We start from the raw sequence: 5,952 nt of genomic DNA on the forward strand, positions 1-5,952 counted from the left end.
GTAAGTTTTGATAATTATCCTTTCCTTAGGAGCATTTTTATATTTCTGAGTTTGACAGAGCTGTCTTTGAATTTTATTACTGACAAAACATGTTCATTAAAACCTTTAGCAATAACAATCTGTTGTTGGCTGTTAAACAACAAAGCAGTAATTTTGTGGGTGATCTAGAAGAGTTTTCTTGTATGCTACACCATTGAAATCTAACACATAATGTGCATGTTCTGTTCCTAACTACCTCTATTTTAAAACTAGAATGACAAAATAGTCATATGGATAGACTGCCAGTTCTTCTTCCCTCCTTCCCCCTCCTATTCCAATAGCTGCGTTTGCAGTCAGAAAAATAATAAAGAGCACGTAGTGAGTCGGTAAGTAGAATGAGCTCAATTATTCCCCATTATTCTCTGTTTCATTTTATATGGATGTCAGAATCTTCACATAATAAGATTTTCTGACACAACAGTAGTAGTCTATAACATTATTGATTTTTTACAATGCAGTTTTGTGTATTCTGTACCATTAGAGTATGAAGTTTCAGCACTGAGTTCTGGGAACATTTAGCAAATACATCCATGATAGAAAAGCATTTTGGAAATGTATAACAATAGGAGCTTTCGTTCATCTGTCTCCGAATTCCCTCAGTCAGACTTGCTTATGGCTCTATGATGGACATCTTCCTGCAAAAACAACTTAGTTAATTTCTGGCAGTTTATTCACTCAATAAATATAGCTAAGTGTCTGACTGTTCAGACATGGTTGGAAGAATCCTACTATGGCCTTTCTCTGACACTGTGAAACAAAATACCTGGGTAGACAATTTCTTTCAGCTTGACTTGTGATCAGATGGAGTGTAGTGTTTGGATCGAAGCTTGTCTGCTGCATTGGGGGAATTAAATGACATAGCGCTGCCATTACAACACTGAATTTCTTAATTGGGAAAGCATGTCTCATTAGGATTTTTTTAATAATAGCTTGGCATATCTGTACCAGAATAAATCTTTTCTTATACTAGCCAGTGTGGGAGGAAGCCATATTCAATAACCATAGTATTCTCTATATTAATAGTGAGTCTAACACCAGAGATACAAAACAGAGAGTTCTTCCCTGATAATTTTTTCAGCCAAGGCTTGCTGCCGCTGTTTGGCAGCAATATCCTCTGTTTGAGCAAAATATCCTGGAACAGTGAATGGGGATTTCTTACTCACAGCAGTCAATAAATGAAATGCAGCTGACCATTCTCTATCAACCAAGCAATGCAACCAAGTGTTACACAAATGCTGTTTGGGGCAAACTTTTTAGCAGGATCATTAGCAGTAAGACAAGGAGTAATGGTTTTAAACTAAAAGAGGGTAGATTTAGACTAGATAGAAATAAGTTTTTTACAATGAGGATAGTGAAACACCAGAACAGGTTGCCCAGAGATGGTAGAAGCCCCACCCCTGGAAACATTCAAGGTCAGGCTGGACAGGGCTCTGAGCAACCTGATCTAGTTGAAGATGTCCCTGCTCACTGCAAGGGGTTGGACTAGATGACCTTTAAAGGTTCCTTCCAACCCAAACCATTCTGTGATTCCCCTCCTATAATGCTGGCTCAGTAATTACTGGTTATGTCTCTGGATGTTTAAGTTAGGTGCTCTGCAAGTTAGGAGAAGTCAGAAGTTGCTGATGTGCAGAGTTCTAGAAAATTGGGACCACAGATGATCTAGTCCCTTGCCATTGTTCTGAGGCAGGATACTGTATATGCACAGGCTGTCACTGCCTGATGTTTGTATAGCCTTTTATCAGCATCCTCCAGTAAAGGAGATTTCTTTACCTCCTGAGGTATCTTGTCCTAACCTCATAGTTAGAAATGCTGCTTAATACTTTGCTACTTTGAAGCAGCTATTGTGTAAACTGAGAGAGTAACTTTTTTGTCTTACCTTTGCTGGACATGGAGAACAACTGCTCATTATTCTCTTTTCATGACAACCTTGTACATATTTGAACACTATTCCAATGCACTGTCTTACCACCCTCCCCCACTCCTGGGACATTTTCTGTCAGGAAACCTTTCAGTCTTTCTCCATAGTCCATTCTTTTATAGCTGTGATAATTTTTCTGTTTTTTCTTAGTGCTCTCTCCAGTTGTCTACCACCTTAACACAAGACACACAAAGATGTGCTCTAGCTGAGACCTTCAGGAAGCTCGGAAGTGGTTTGCATGTAACTTTAAAGATACATGATAGCAGAGACTCTGGCTAATATGAAAAAACATCCATCTTGATGCAGCTTGTCTTGTTCATAGAAAATACACGCTTTCTTAGAGCTAAGAGACTCTCACGATTTGCTGGGAAATTCTTTCCTATTTTCCTCGTCAGGATTTAAAAAATATAGGTATGACTTTTTAGCTTGAAGGGACTAAGAGTAGAATCAGGGTAGGTTTTGGCTTAGAAGCAGGTTTAGCGAGAGGAAGGGTTAGGGTTCACCTTTTATTCTTAGTGAGTTACAAATTTTGTTTGTGTCTGCTGGAGGTACAAGGTACTCTCAGTGGGCTCAGTCCCACAAAGTGCCTGGCATTCTGCTCCCATCCAATTAAACACTGAAACATGCTTAATTGCAGCCTGAGTCCGAGGAGACCATTTAGTTGAGTAAGAGTAAGCAAGTGGATAAATGAGTTCTTACATCAAGCCACAGTGCTCAGCACCTCATGGCATCAATCCAGCTGTTTGTTATTGTGTTTTCACGTTACTCTCCTTTAATTTATACTCTTCTGCCAAAGCCATTAAAGAGACCGACATTTATTTTTGACTCTGCAGTTTCAGCATAAGTTGCTTGCCAATGGAATTTGCCCTTTAGGAGAATTAAGGGCAGTTTAGATTTCCCTTGAAGTGCATGATTATGATATCTGATATATTTCCAATGTTGGTTTTGCCTATTTTGCTCTTTATATGGTTTGTGAAAAGCAAGGGAGAACTTTTCCATGGGTAAACAATAGCTAATGCCCTTCAATAGGAAGCTAATGATATTACTGTCATCTAGCAGTGCTATGAATGCAAGAGAAATGGGATATTATCTGTCCAGATGTTCTACTGCAGCATGAAAGAAGGAGACAAATCTTTTATAGCCGTGTAGGTGTTGTGGTCACCCAGCTGAAATTTGAAATACCCTGATATGCAATAGGGAGAAGCTGATACTCGTTCTTCTCACTAAATATAGTATCTCAGCACAGAGTTGAGTGTAAAGTGTAGAGTTGAGTATAAAGTGTTCTTTCTTAAATAACAGATTGTTCCTGAAGGAACAAAACCAGTAAAATCTGGTTTCCTACTGATTTGTATTCAATGTCCCAGCACCTCCCAAGCGTGTCTGTTACGCCTTTTTGCAGCACCCTGTGATCCCTCTCCTGTCCCGGCTCTCCTCACCCTCCCACCCCCTCATTTCTCAGGCTCCCTCTCTGACCTGCTGCCTGGGCAGAGCAGCGTGCGGGGTGATGGGCTGGCCAGTACATGTGTGCTTTTGGCCAGGCAGCTGCTGCTGGATAACAGCTGACTTCTTGCCTTTCCCGCAGTGGGGGCATTAAAGCCTGCTGCCAATTTTCACTAGACTCGTCAGAGATCAGAGCCTCTCTGGCGTCTAACCTCACTGCTACATGTGGTGGAGACTGAGCAGCGGCTTCTAAATATACTTGTGCATTTACAGATGCCTTTTTTTTTGGTCAGGTAACTGCAATAATCATGAAGTAGGACTCTGTAAAAGGAGATTGTCTTTGAATCAGAATAAAAACTCTCACGTTTTAGCTGCACGGACAGTTCTGTGAGCACAAGATTTTCTTTCATCCTGCATGTAAAAGTTGTGAAGGTGGTAGTATTGCTGTCTTATTTTACTTCTTACCTAAATTGTGAAACACTCTCACAAAAACCAGGTCTCAGCTAAGTGCTATAGATCTCTGCTTATGTATAGAGAACATAATGTTAACAATGTTATCCCTCCAGGTTATTGCCACCTCTTATATTGCCCAAGGCTAGTGGGATTTCTCTCTCCTATTCTTGGCTTGTAACACTGAGAGGTGTCTGTCCTTTTCCTCTGAAGGCAGAATTTCTTGCCTGCCTGCTATATACTGATATTCACTGTGGTTATCACTCTAATCCAAAATATGTAGCACTTGACTCTTCCTTGAAATGTGTTTTTATCTAACGCATGAGAGTTTTCCTACAGTTCTTCAGCTGAGGGCAGAAGGTAATCTTATGATGTATACCAAAATCTTACAGTGCATATTGAAACTGGTTTAAGGCTGCTTCTGTGGCAACAAAGTCTTCTTGAGGAATTTAGTTTTTCTTACCAAGAAGATTATGCTGCCTTCAAATTGTTTATATGCTAAAGATGTGGCTGGAGCTGCTTTGTTTCTTGATGTTCCCAGCGCTTGTTCAAATCTCACTTGGGTTTTGATGTTGTGAGAAAAATTTACTTGTATGTGATATGCGTTTGATATATGAGGTGAAACAAACCCTCTAGTGCCAGCCCATCTCCTACTGGGCATCAGTTGATGCAGTAACAAGGGGTGAAACTGCCCGTGGGGAAAATACCTGTGCTATTCTTTCTGGAAGTAGAAATTTGTAATCCAGGACTTTCAATTTACCCTCTACCCACTGTAAATTCACATTGAAAATGTTACAGCCTGGAAGAAGGGAGCATTGATTCCTTTTCCAGACTGGACAGAGGTAATTTTCTTAAGAAACAGTGATAACCTTGAGAGGAGTGCATTTTATGTTTAAGTGCTAGTTGTCTGTGTGATTCTACCCTAATGGTCTGTGACAGAGCAAAGAGGAAATTAGTTTCAGCCCAGGCATGGCTGTTACTCTGCTGCATCTAACTGGCTGTTCAAAAGTTAGAGAAATGAGTTTTTTAACTAGTTTGATAAACTGTTTTTCTCCATGGCAATTTTTTTTTTTTCTGACTTTCCTTATTCACAGAAGAGAATCTGAATACATAATCCTTTAAAATCCTGGAAACTGTAGGTGGCACAAGGCTGGATATTTGTCTTCAGTGAATCTGAATGAAGCAAGGTCATTTTACATCAGGGAAAGGATGGGAACTGGAGTACCAAACTTCTCTTTGGACTTTGTTTAGCCCATGCTTAGGTTATGAGGGATTTAATATACTCTCTGGAGCTTGTAGTTTCCTTTTAGTTTATAAGTGTAGTTTTCATCCATATGTGCTGAAGGACATACAAAGGGAAATGCTTTAGCATTTCCTAATGAATGCCTTATGCGTGAGTGTTAATGCACATACACTGTGACCTGCACATAAACACATTAGCTTGTCTTTTGAGTTGATCAGTTCAACTGGATGTCCTGGCTGCCCAGACTCTTTTGGCGGGAAGTGTATTATCTGCAACTGTACTTCCCTCGAGTCCTGTGTTCAGTTTTGGGCCCCTCATTACAAGAAGGACATTGAGTTGCTGGAGCGTGTCCAGAGAAGGGCAATGAAACTGGTGCAGGGCCTGGAGAACAAGTCTTATGAGGAGCAGCTGAGGGAACTGGGGTTGTTTAGCCTGGAGAAAAGGAGGCTGAGGGGAGACCTTAGTGCTCTCTACAACTACCTGAAAGGAGGGTGTAGGGAGGCAGAGGTCAGTGTGTTCAACCAAGTAACAAGTGATAGGACAAGAGGAAATGGCCTCAAGTTGTACCAGGGGAGGTTTAGATTGGATGTGAGGAAGAATTTATTTACTGAAAGGTTTGTCAGGCATTGGAAGGGGTTGCCCATGGCAGTGGTGGAGTCCCCGTCCCTGGAGGGATTTCAGAGTCATGTAGACACAGCGCTGAGGGACATGGGTTAGTGGGGGGCTGGTCAGCCTGAGGATGATCTTAAAGGTCTCTTCCAGCCTAGGCAATTCTGTGGTTCTGTGAAAGAGAAGGGGCTCGTTTCTGCTACAATGCGCTGTTGCAAGCCTCTGGAAAGCCCAATTAACGTCAAGGTTCTTA

Source organism: Antrostomus carolinensis, unplaced genomic scaffold (assembly GCF_000700745.2).
Source record: "Antrostomus carolinensis isolate BGI_N321 unplaced genomic scaffold, ASM70074v2 scaffold19575, whole genome shotgun sequence".
NCBI lineage: Eukaryota > Metazoa > Chordata > Aves > Caprimulgiformes > Caprimulgidae > Antrostomus > Antrostomus carolinensis.